This window comes from Hydra vulgaris, chromosome 07 (assembly GCF_038396675.1).
Source record: "Hydra vulgaris chromosome 07, alternate assembly HydraT2T_AEP".
In the NCBI taxonomy this organism is placed as follows: Eukaryota; Metazoa; Cnidaria; class Hydrozoa; order Anthoathecata; family Hydridae; genus Hydra; species Hydra vulgaris.
Genome location: NC_088926.1, coordinates 21035231 through 21047611, shown reverse-complemented (window position 1 = coordinate 21047611; position 12381 = coordinate 21035231). Strand labels below are relative to the sequence as shown.

At 31.3% G+C, this 12381-nt stretch overlaps 1 non-coding gene across 1 annotated transcript; it reads left to right on the top strand.

Moving 5' to 3' along the window:
• Nucleotides 1-2201: 2201 nt before the first annotated feature.
• On the top strand, nucleotides 2202-2320 carry LOC136082870 (5S ribosomal RNA). Its single transcript, XR_010639789.1, has one exon. It is a non-coding gene; the product is annotated as a 5S ribosomal RNA (ribosomal RNA).
• Nucleotides 2321-12381: the final 10061 nt, after the last annotated feature.

Sequence of the window (12381 nt, the reverse complement as noted above, 5' to 3'; positions counted from 1 at the left end):
AAATAATTTATATCATTAATTTTTATACCTACGTAGTTATAATTGCCTTTCGAATCGTTACCTAATAAAATTGGTTTTTCGTAATTATTTTTAAACAAATTTGCAGTTCCTCGTGTAAATGATGTGTCAGACGGTGAGTAAAAAATATCACCTTCCCACATATTTATTAACGAATTAATATTTTTAATATTTAAATGAGTTTCCTGTATGAGAAAAACGTCATGTGGCTTGTTTTTGAAATTAATAATAATTGTTCTTATCTTAATTCCGTTATTTAAACCATTAATGTTTGAGGTGTAAAATTTTAAAACCTCCATTTTCTTTTTTTATTTTTATTTTATTTTATTTTATTTTATTTTTTTTTTTTTTTTAAATTTGTTTAATTAAAGTAACTTTCTTTTCTAGATCAGGTGAAAGCTTTTGAGGAAAACCTTAATATGTAGTAGTAATTAGTAAAAAATAATAAAGTAAAATAAAAATTCATACCAGAAAAAACTTCTCCTTTCAAAAAAGTCTTTCTTTTTAACCTTGCCATTTTGGTTTTAAGCTTCTTTTTTCTTTATTCGCCGGTCTTTCTTTCATTGGCGTTTGAAGATGCAATCTTTTTCGATCGCTTACGTTTCCGACCATCGTCATATCGACCTCCGAATCATAATCGCTCTCGCTAGAACACTCGCCTTCTTTTTTCTTCTTCATCGCCTTTTTGTCTTTATTTTGCTTCTTTTTCGACTTAACTTCGGTGAAAAGATCTTCAACGATTACTAAGTTTTCAACAGGACGCTTTTTACTCTCGAGTTGTCGGGCAACGTCAAAAGCCAACTGGTATTCTTTTTGCGTAGCAATAATCTTACTTTTAACTTCTTTTGGTAACGATAAATCTAAATTATCGAAAGATTTTTGTTTAATTTTAGAGTAAAGAAAATTATTTACCTCTCCTCTGGTATAAGTAGCATTTGAAGTGACAGGAGTCGGTGGAGAAAACTGGAATAAAGAATTTTTGTTTGATATGTTGTTCACTTCGATATCTTTCATTTCATTTGATTTTTTTAAGTTATTGTTAATTGATGTTTCGTTATTCGTAGGCTTAACAGCTGAGCATCGTTCTCTAGGTACATGAAAAGTTTCACATAGCTTGCACAAAAATTCTTTGCCTGCAAAATGTAATAATATTCTTGTACCATTTATTTCAATTTGATGAGTTATGTCCTTTGCTAAAACCTTACGTTGGACTCGAAACAATCTTCTTCCATCTTTAATCGAGTTATCAAAATCGTATGTTGTGTGTTTTATGGAAACAACTTTTTCGATGTATGGTGATATTTTTTCAACTAAAGCATCGTCATCAATAGTTGGGTCACATTTATTCGTTATCAAAAAACCATATTCATCGCGTTTTCTGAAGAAAACAGGCAGTCTGCATTCTGAAACAGCAATTTCATTACGAGACATTGTTTCAGCATCCTTAATCGATTTGAAGACGGCAATCCATCGGCCATCACGATGGTTAGTCAGACTTTCAACTTTACCATGTCCAACTTTAACTTGAAATTTGTTTCTAATCTCTTTCGCTCGATCGTTGACGTATTTAAAAACACCATTTTGCCTCGGATCCATATAAATACGAAACTATAGAAGGCGTTCACAAATCGAATCGAGAGATCTTGTAACGTTCGCATAAGATGCCATTCATTAACAACTTTCGCACAATATTGAATTTGAAGCAGATATTCGAAGACAAAAAGACACAAATAGAACATTTAGTTTTTTTGTGTTTTTTCCGTGAAATTTCGTTTTCTTCATATTGCCCCAAAAACAATATTTGTTATTACTTGTGAAGTTATAACAAAAATAAGACATTTTTATAACTAACTGTGTGCTAGTTGTTTGTAGAAAAATTCCATTTTGCTAAATAAAAGTAAAAATTATTGAAAGAACACTTTAAAACACACAAAAACACTTATAGGTGAGCACACAGTAAGTGTTTAAATCGCGAACAACTTTTAAGATGAACTTGAACCTTTTTCATAGTGTGTGTGAAATAATTTTTTACAAACAATAATTTCTAGTGTAGTCTATTGTTTATACTTACTTACTTACTTACTTAGTAAGCGAAAGTTAGCAAATGCCAATTAATGTCTAAGTTTTAATAGATGAAATAAACATGCTTTAAATATAGAAGCCATATAAAATGGTTAGCTGATGCCTACGACCATACCACGGTGAATACACCCGTTCTCGTCCGATCAAGGAAGTTAAGCAAAGTTGGGCCAGGGTAGTACTTGGATGGGGGACCGCCTGGGAACTCCTGGTGCCGTAGGCTTTTACTTTTATCATTTTTATTTATCATCATGCTAATAATAAAGCTCTGTCACGTTTAAGAAACTCTCTATCATGAAAACAACCTACTCTTTTTAATAATGATTTATATCTTTTCATACTGTCTTGCAATTTGCTCAAATTCTGCTTCTAATTTCTCATAAATTCTGCTCAAAATTAGCTTTCTAAGGTACTTTTCTTATTGAAAAACAAAAAAGAAATGCATTAAGAAAAGAGCTCTCAGGAAACGCAAGCAAGAATTAGGCAATATTTTTCTTTTTATAGTTGACCCAAGCTTGAAACCCCGAAAATCGAAAACGAGAGGCAAACTTTTATGAAGCATTTTTTTTTTAATTACAAAATAATAAATATTTACAATTGTCTCTACTATCTCTGCATAATAAATACGCATATTTACAATAAGTTTACAAATTGTTTAACGTTATATATTTTTCCTTTTATAAATATTTTTATGATACACTTTTATATTTCTCTTTTATATTATAAGAAAGCAAAAGAAAAAAACAGGCTTTTTTACATTTAATTTACTTTGATCTATTTTAAAAAGGTTATTAGTTAATATGCCAATATTATAAAAACAAAAGTCGTGTTTATATATATATATATACATATTTTAATTTTTGTTTGGTTTTTTGTATTTTTGTAGTTTTGTGTGTGGTTTTCCGTGAAATTTCGTTTTCCTAATATTGCCCAAAAAACAATATTTGTTATTACTTGTGGTGTTATAATAAAAAAAAGACATTTCAATAACTATTTGTGTGCTAATTGTTTATAAAAAAAACTTCTACTTTGCTAAATAAAAGCAAAAAATTTTTTAGAAGAACACTTTAAAACAAACAAAAACACTTATTGGTGAGCACATAGTAAGTGTTTAAATGGAACCATTGTACGCCAACATCTTCATGGGTGTATTGGATGAAAATATTTGTCTATATAAAAGGAAAAAATATTGTTGTATATAAAAGATTTATTGATGACATATTTATGATCTTTGATGGTACCACTGAAGAATTAAAAGATCTCAAGGAATACATGAATAAGATTCACAAAATTATTAGGTTCACATTTAATAGCTCACCTACATCAATAAACTTAATGGATTTAATACTGGACGTAAATATTGATAAAACCCTCACCTCGCGACTGTATAAAAAACCTACCGATACCTCGGCCCTATTAAACTTCCATTTCAATCATCCAAAACACCAAAAGATAGATATCATTTATAGCCAAGCCCTAAGATATAATAGAATAATCTCCGGAGAAACCAATCTGGTTAGTGAATTGAAGAATTTAGCCGAAACACTTGTAGTTAAGGGATATTCACTAATGATTATAAACCACCAAATAAATAAAGCCCTGTTGGAAACCCAAAATGAGCTAATACACGGAGGTAAATTGGATCCAATTAAGAACAAGGTTCACTCAACCAATGATATTCCAATAGTATTCCCATACAATGCAACTGGCAAAGAAATTATGAGAATGATCAGTATACACTGGAGTATAATAAAGAACGACCAGTCGCTGTATAAAAGGTTGAGTAATCAACCACTCAAAATCTTCACGAACCAGAGGTCGCTTGGAGATCTATTAATATATTCAAAACATAACGAAATTACTCGTTAAAAAACTAAAGAGGTTTCGTACAAAAAAAAAAAAAAAAAAAAAAAAAGGCTAGTTGTAAATAAATGAAGTTGACATAATATTAATTTGTGATCACTAATATTATGTTTCTATGAATAATACTTCTGTTATTACGAAATATATAAAACATTTATTTTCAATTTTTCTGTAGAACACCCCTAAAAAAATTTCGGTAGCCGTTGGTTGTACTAAAGACAACGGCTTCATCTTAATTCCTAATATAAAAAGTAAAAGAAGAAGACCGAGCTCAAACTTTAGGAAAGCAGCAAAAAGTCGGCTTAATCAATCAATCGGCTTATCAAATGTAGCTTTCTGCACACCGGTCAAACAAATTGATAAATAAAGAGAAATTAGAGTATCCATGGCAGCCTTTTTACAAGATGAGGAAATTACAAAAAGAGCCAAAAAAGAAAAAGAGAAAGGAAAAGAGCAAGAACAGATGATACAAGAAGATACGACGACAGAAGTACATGAAACATTTATGTTTTTGTCAGAAAATCTTGAAACATTTCTGAACCAGGATTTTAACGACATTTTAAAATAGTAGAACAATTTGAATAAAAAATGCCTAATTTAATACCCAGCTTGAATTTATTATTTGTGTGGCTAAATATTTTCAAATAATTATTGCCCTATCGCTTAGTTGATTAGGTTATTCGTGTAGATTCTCGCATTTTTTAGTGTACTGTACATTGCTAAAAACAATTGCTAAAACATTGCGACAAAAAAATGATAGTTCATATCTTACTTTTGCTGACTGTTCACTGGAACTTTCTACTTACCCTTTAAAATACACTTGAACTACTTTATTTTCATCAACCAATCATTTTGCACTTTTATCTACCAATTGATTTGCACTTTTATTTACCAACCGCATATACATCTGTTGAAATTTGACTCAAAGAACATATTCTCTATTGTTTCTGCTTTTCACCGTGTTACCGCAACATGCGTCATAGAGCATCGTGGTACACTTTTACATGCGTTTTAATTATCTGCTCATTCGCGTTGCACAAAAGTCCACTTTAGTATCACAAATTTCAAAACTTTTTGCAATCAAGATATGGTAAGTTGCATGTTCACTTTTAATTTTTATTTTTATTAATTTGTTTTTTAACCTTTATTAGTTAATATATGTACAAAATAAGTATTCAGCACTTACTGGGCGGATTGGTATAATTTTTTAGATTTAGATCCTTAAGACTACCTCCTGCGCAATAAGTTCTACTAACTTTCTTAAAAGTATATTAGCACGTATCTTTTTAAAAGGGAGAGAGTTAGGGTGTTTGGCTTTACAGTAGTATGCCCTATCAAATTTGTACTATTGCAACATAAGGTTTTGACGACGTAGAAGTGGGTTTTACTTGCATGTTTTGAGGATGATATCCCGACGGGGGTTTCTAGGAATGAGCATTAAAACATTCGAAACGTCATATACCAGAGTATTGAATCCTTATAAGGGTCAATACTATATCTATTTCCTGACGAGAATCTGGTATAATACTACATAATTTTCTATTTTAATTTACGCTGATATATTTTTATACCCTTTCTTTAAGTAAATATGGCACACTCCCCTGTTATAATTAATGTATGTTTTTGATGTTTTTTGAGGTACATCTGCTTTATTGTAGTGCTTTATGTCTAATAAATTAAGCTATTTTTTTATATTGTGTTAATTGGTTTATCACATTGTGATTACCATTACGATGGCAATTATTAACAGTTGTTTTGGTTTTTGTAAAAAATATTTTTTAAGCAGTAAAGAAATATATACAATTAAAGTAATTTAGATATAAAGTAATCGTAAATTTTGGACTTATCCTAGGGGGTCTTATAGTTTTAATTGGGTGTTTAATATTTTTCGTCTGAGGCTGACGAGGTCGTGTTGCTTGGTGGTACACGGATTTATTCTGTTTATCGCTGTCTATGAATATAAACTAAATGTAAAACAAATATTTTTGCTATAAAGCTGCATATTTTGATAACACAAATTTACTAAAACAATCGACTAAACGGTTAAACTCTAATTATATCTGACATTTGAATTTGTTTTATTTATTTATAAAACGAATATTTCCGGTCGAAGGCATTACTTAAAAGAATTAGAAATAAATATAAAACAAACATTTCCCCAATTATAATCAAAAATAAAAAAGCAATAAAACAATAATAATTTTGAAACAAATATTTCCATTTAAAGAGTATTAATTAAGATGAGGATAAGTTTACATAAATTTAAATTATATATAATAATAAAGGGTATATTAAAATATAACCTAAGTATAAAACGAAAAATTCTACTAAAATGGTTTACAGGTTTAGAAAACAAATTGCTCCACTAAAACGGCATAGACCGTAAATCGAATAGGTTCATTTATACGGTATAAATTACAATTAATTATAAACTAAGTATTAACAAATGTTTTCCCTGAACGATATACATTATAATTTAATATAAATTGAGAGAGTTTTACTACCATAAAAAAAACAAATATAAACAAATTATAATTTCTTAACAAAGTATTGATTTTCAATAAAACAGTATAAACAAAATTTAGATATAAACTATATATATATTAAATATCTTCGCTAAAATGATATACATTTTATATAGCAATATAAATATGAGTGACTAGAATTTCCCCCACTTCACTGAATGCTTCTATACTGGGCGCCTGTCTATCTTATCTGATCATTGTCTAACTAAGACTAACTCCAAGAAATTTTTAGCTTCCATCTCACTCACATTTTAACAGCTGTATGTGTTCCTTAAAGTAACTGGGTTCTTTTCAGGTTCAGATTAAAAAAAAAAAAGAAAAAAAAAAATTACCAAGTTGTTAAAATCAGACGGAAATCAGTATTGCCCATTCCTACCAATAAAATGTAAGCTTCTAACTGGACTTTTGTCCTTTTTGATAATTACTTGCTTATTACTTACTCTAAAATAGTCGTTTTTGCATTTTCCCTTAGATATTGACGGCCTGATGTGTTCCAAATAGTGACTAGACTTTTGCTCTAGTTGCAAACAATATTTGACAGACATTTTATAAAGAATTTTTTTTTTTTTTTTTTTGTATTACAAAATAATAAATATTCACAAATGTCTTTACTATCTCTGCATAATAAGTACGCATATTTACAATAAGTTTACAAATCATTTAACTTTATATACTTTTCCATTTATAAAAATTTTTATAATACGCGTTTATATAATAAGAAAGCAAAAGAAAAAAAAGTCTTTTTTATATTAAATTTACTTTGATCTATTCTAAAATATTCATCAGTTTTTATATAAATATACATTTTTTTAATTTTTTTTTTTTTTTTTTGTATTTTTTTTTTTTTGTGTTTTATAGTTTTTTGTTTTTTTGTATTTTTATTTTTATACTTTTTTGTGTTTTTTGTTTTGTTTTTTTAAGCCTATGTGCGGTAAGAAATCGAGAATATAGAAAAAGTTAATAATGAAGTTGGTAAAGATTATTTAAGTATATTAAGTTTAGAAAGATTTTATTAATTAATACTAAAAAAATTATAGGACTTTTACACAAATCATCACGTTCCGAAATCTACAGAAAAAATACAAATAATAAAATATATCTCATATATTAAGGGCTGGCAGTGATAGTCTAATCGTATATAACAAAATTTTGTTGAAAAAATTATATATTTAAAGGACACTCAACTAAACATTTAAATCTTTCTGCGAGCAAGTGTGTTAGTTTGGCTTATATGTTTAGTTTCAGGTTTTAGTTCTCTATTACACAAAAAACGTTTTTAATACAAAAAAGTTAATAGAAAATGTCCGTGGTATTACTACAAACATGATAAATATATTTTAAAGTAATAATATTCCTGATGTTTCTGGTAATTATCCTGATCACTGCCGTTGGGTCAATATTTAAATTGTTAAACATATGGTGGCATCTGCTGTTCCATATTTTACTCATAATGGTTTGAGTGACTGTCAACAGCAGCTGCGAGGTAGGGTTTTTCTCCGATAAATTCGCAGTCTCAATCGAGAATATGGAATTTATTGGAGAAAAGTTGTTTTCATATGTCAAGGAGTTATATACATGTTTAAAGTATTCCCATATTGTAACAGAGGGAGGACAGTAGGCAAATATGTGCAGATTGTCCTCAATTTTTCCGCAAGTTTTACATTTGTTGCTTTTAACAATCTATTGCCTTGTGCTTATGGCAAGCAAGGCAGCAGAAGGTAAGCTGTTGTGGAGAAATCGAAAAGGGATGTTTTGCGTCGGTCCGTATGCGTGGGAGGTAAAACTTCTTTTCCAAATTTGGGTCCACGGCATTGTTGTTTTTCTTGAACTGTTCCAGAAAATTTCTGCTGGCACGACTGTCTTTCTGTATTTTTTCACTTCTAAGTGAAATTTTTTGTTGATTTTAGGGGGATGTTAAAGAGGGATCCGTGTTTATTTAAAATATCAATTGTAGTTTTGTAGTACTGAGACATTTTGTTGTCTAAGTGTTTTGAAAACGTGTTTTGCCTTAAAAAATTCCAGCTTTCGTTTTGCTTAGTATATTTAACAAGTGAACTTGCCACCCAATACTTTGAAAAGTAGTAAGAATCGTGAGTTTTGTCCTCTTCGCGTTCTTTTATTTGAAAGAGCGTTTTGAGGCGGATCGCAAGACTTTGCTCCTTCGGTTATAAAATTCCGAGACCCCTGCTTTCGACGGGTAAGAAAAGTGTCTCGCGTTTAACCGGGTTGAAATTGGTCTCTAAGATCACGTATTAGATGTAAAATTGAAAAAATGTTTTTACCTGGAATTCCACAAGTTTGATTTGGTTTTATAATTTTCCATATTACTTTTGCAAGTCTTAAGGCCAGCGCTTTTGTGATTATTTTGTAATCATCGCCGATTAAAGATAAAGGCCTCCAATTTTTGCATTTAGTAAGATCTCCTTGTTTGGAATAAGTAAAATTATCGATAGTTTCTTAGAGCGGCTGGTGTTTCTTTCTACGAAAAGACTTTTGTAAGCAAGTTCTTCAAAATCTTTTTCTAAAACGTCCCAAAAAGTTTTGTAAAATTCAGCTGGAAATCCGTCATAGCCCGTTGGTTTGCCGTTTTCAAATTTAAAACGAGCCTCTTTTAGTTCCGCGCCGGTTAGGCGGGTGTTTAAAAATTCGTTTTTATCATCACTAAAACGTTTAGTGATGTGTGACAAGACACGGTTTCGGCTGTCTTTGTATAAACTTGTTTTGGTGTAAATGTTTTTCAAATAAGTTGATAGGAAGTTGAATATTTCGCCAGGTTTACTCGTCAATGTGCAGCCATTCATGCGAATTTCGGTAATTGACTTGTTCCGCTGTCGAGTTTTTCCCTAATTATACAAAAATTTTGAAGGTTTTTCTCCTTTTTCGATTAGTTTTTGTTTCATGTGGATAAGCGCTCCGGGAAACTGGCGTAAGAAAAGAGCATCGCATTTTTTATTGATGCTATCTAAATTCGGGTTACCGTTTTGTTGCTCCCGTTGGATTTCGTTTTCAATCCTTTTCATTTGTTCTTTGCAATTCGAACTTGCCTTTATCGATATGTGTTGTAATTCAGCCATTACAAAAAGTTTGCAGTCGTCCCACCATTTTAAAATTGACGTGTAGGACCGTTTTACTGTTTGCCAATTTTGAATTAGGAGTTCAAATTTTTGCCTATACCACTTAATTTTAAAAAGAGAACAATTTAATAACTGTATTCCAGTAACCTGGTCCTCTCCTAAATTGACTAAAATTGATAGTTTTTGACACGAACTTGTGGTCGAAAAAGGGGTTGGTAAGAATTTTGAATCGTGTTGGTTTTTTGGCGACATTATCAGGGCAGAAGATTCTGTCGAGTCTACATTTGACCGTCTGATTGCGCCATGTGAATTCTCTTTTGGTGTGAAATTTATAACAAAAAACATCTACTAGGTTATACTTACCTCAGAAGAGCCCGAGTTCAGAAATGCCGTGGGTGTGATATTTAGCGTTGTTTGTTCCTTTTTTGTCAAGAGGCAGGCTTTTGATCATCTTGAAGTCCCCGGTCAGCAGGATAGGTAGTCCTGTGTCTTGCGAGCATTCGCCAAGGTCGTTAAAAAAATGGCGCCTTTCTCACGGCACATTGGGCGCGTAAATATTTAGCACCTGCATTTCGTGTTCGTCAATTTTCATCATGGCGTTTAAAAATCTACTGTTAGCATCCCTTTTTAGTTCTGTAAACTAAAGGTTGGATTTAGAGAGAATTGCCACCCCGCACCAACTGTGGCTCGGATCAGAGTTCCAAATAGACTTGCCAGTCCAATCGTCACCACACTGCCATACAGTGGAGGGTCCAGACATTGTTTCCTGAAGGCTAATGAGATCGTGGAAGGACTTTTAAAAAAACAAAAAAATTAACGCGTTTAGTTTGGTCGTTTAGACCGTTTATGTTGCATGTTAAAATGTAAATAGCCATGATGGAGAGAAACAGCTTTCTTAATTTGAAAACTCATGTTGCTGAAATATACATATAATAATTTTACAACCTGACACAAATAAAACAATTATAAAAGTCTTAACCTTATGGCACGAGTTTTCCATTTAACTGACGTAATATAAACAGATCGACGCACTGGACCATGCAATTTTACACGAAAGCGCAAACTACAACAATACAAACATGCACAGCTTAAGTGCTCGTTAAGAATCGTGTCATGCATAACTAATGAGAAATTAAAAAAAGAACAGAAAAATCTCGAAAAAAATGATTTTTTTGCAGAAAGATAAAAATAAAAGTTTAGAGCGAAAAAGTTCGAAATAAAAGTCTGATTTGAGAAGAAAGCTAAAAGAAGAAAATTGAAACGAAAAAAATAGGAGGAAATAAAAATCTTACGATTTCTTTTTTGCACACAGTTGGCTTTCATAGTCTTCATCGATTTCAAGAGAAACCGCTTCGTCGTTAAAACACGTCAAAACATCTTTTCTTTCAAAAACATAACTCCATCCAAACACGCTGGTTCCTTTTTCTCTGCTGTATTTGTTACCTTTTTTGGAGTTTCACATTCCGAAATTCTTAGTCGTTTTCCGGTCGGCTGGGCGGACTTTCGCGTTTTTGAAGACTGTTTTTTTTCACTATGCTCTTCTTTATCAGTTTCCATGTCGACACTGATGTCATAGCTGCCACTGTTAACATCAATGTCTACACTTGCGCTGTCGACTTGTGATATAGTAGGTTTTATTGGATCTTAGGGTACAATGCTTGGGTTTGATGATTTTGGAGAAGGTTCAGGCTGGCCTGGATGTTTATACCTTAAAGTGAGTCCATCGACGTTTTGATATCGAGGTAGAGGGTTTTGGGTGGGATTCTTCCAGTTCCTGATAATAATAATCACATTACCAGTGAAAATATCCTCTCCGTGCGCCTTACATTTCTGCAAATAAAAGGAGTCGAACTCCCCTCTTCCTACAGCCAAGTGCTTGCCATGCAGGACGATGGCGTTTTGACACCTATTTCTTAGCGTGCCAATGGGTATATTTTGAACTAGCACGTGCACCTATCGAATGAACTTCTGCTGAAAAGTTAAAGAGTAAACTTTGACTTTAATTTCAGTGTCGAGAAAAGATGACATAGAGGAGATGTTAACAACTGCAAATTCAAAAAGTTTGTTGGCGTAGTGCCTCGTTACACCCTAAACATTTCTGAGTAACTTTTTACCAGCCAATGCAGAAAGAAAGTCGTTCACACTACAATTTAAATCACCGTAACGGCATACTAAAACCTCAGTGTTATCGACTTCGGCTTTCGAACCAAAAATTCCAAGATTGGTTTTCGTCAGCACAGATGATTTACCAGATGACAACGCACCAGCATAACTTTTTGCCATATTAAAAACTTCAACAAATAATTGGTTACCAGAATTAGGTAAACGGATTTTTATGAAGTATACCTTATTTACACAAATAGAACTGTTAGTTTTTGTGTTTTTTTCCGTGAAATTTCGTTTTTCGTATATTACCCTATAAACAATATTTGTTATTACTTGAGGTGTTATAATAAATAAAAGACATTCTAACAACTATTTGTGTGCTAATTGTTAATGAAAAAAACTTTCATTTTGCTAAATAAAAGCAAAAATTATTGAAAGAACACTTTAAAACACATAAAAGACTTATTGGTAAGCACACACTAAGTGGTTAAATTGCGAACAATTTTAAAAATGAACTTTAACCTTTTTTTATACTGTGTGTGAAATAACTTTGTACCTACATAAATTTCTAGTCTAGTCTACTGTTTATACTTACTTAGTTACTTACTTATTTACTTTGTAAGCGCAAGTTAGCAAATGCCAACTAATGTCTAAGTTCTATTAGATAAAATAAATATGCTTTTAAATATAGAAGCCATATGAAATGGTTAGCTGAT